Source organism: Haliaeetus leucocephalus, unplaced genomic scaffold, assembly GCF_000737465.1.
Source record: "Haliaeetus leucocephalus isolate CR32 unplaced genomic scaffold, Haliaeetus_leucocephalus-4.0 Scaffold149, whole genome shotgun sequence".
Lineage (NCBI taxonomy): Eukaryota > Metazoa > Chordata > Aves > Accipitriformes > Accipitridae > Haliaeetus > Haliaeetus leucocephalus.
This window is the reverse complement of record NW_010972585.1, coordinates 2,419,640-2,420,105: the sequence shown is the minus strand read 5'-3', so window position 1 is coordinate 2,420,105 and position 466 is coordinate 2,419,640.

The following is a 466-nucleotide window of genomic DNA, read 5'->3' as shown; positions in this document are numbered from 1 at the left end:
CCCCCCCCCCCCCGCCGCCGCCGCCATGCGGGGCCGGGCCCGCACCGCGCTGGACCGGAGCGACGCCGCGGCGCATGCGCCAAGAAGGCCCCACGCAGGGGCGGGGACGGAGCCCGACGCCCGCCGGCGGGCCGTACCACTGCGCGGCGTGGGGGTGGCCGAGGAGAGGGCTTCCTCCAAGAATTCGCTTATGAGGACTCCCCGCCGGCTCCTTCCGTGACTGTGTCCGCCACTAAGCGCCGAGGGCCGGAACGGGCGGGCGAGCGCCGGCGCTCGCTCTCAGGCGCCCTCTCCGCCTCCTTCTCTCCCTCGCCTCCCCCGTCGGCGGCGGATTGGTCGCGCCCCGCTTGCCCCCTCCCTCCCGCTTTGCCGATGGTCGGGGCCCGCTGGTGCTGCCCGCGTCCCGGCGTCGCGAGTTCCCGCTCTCCCGCGTCCGCCCCCTCCCTCCTTCCCTCCCTCCCTCCCT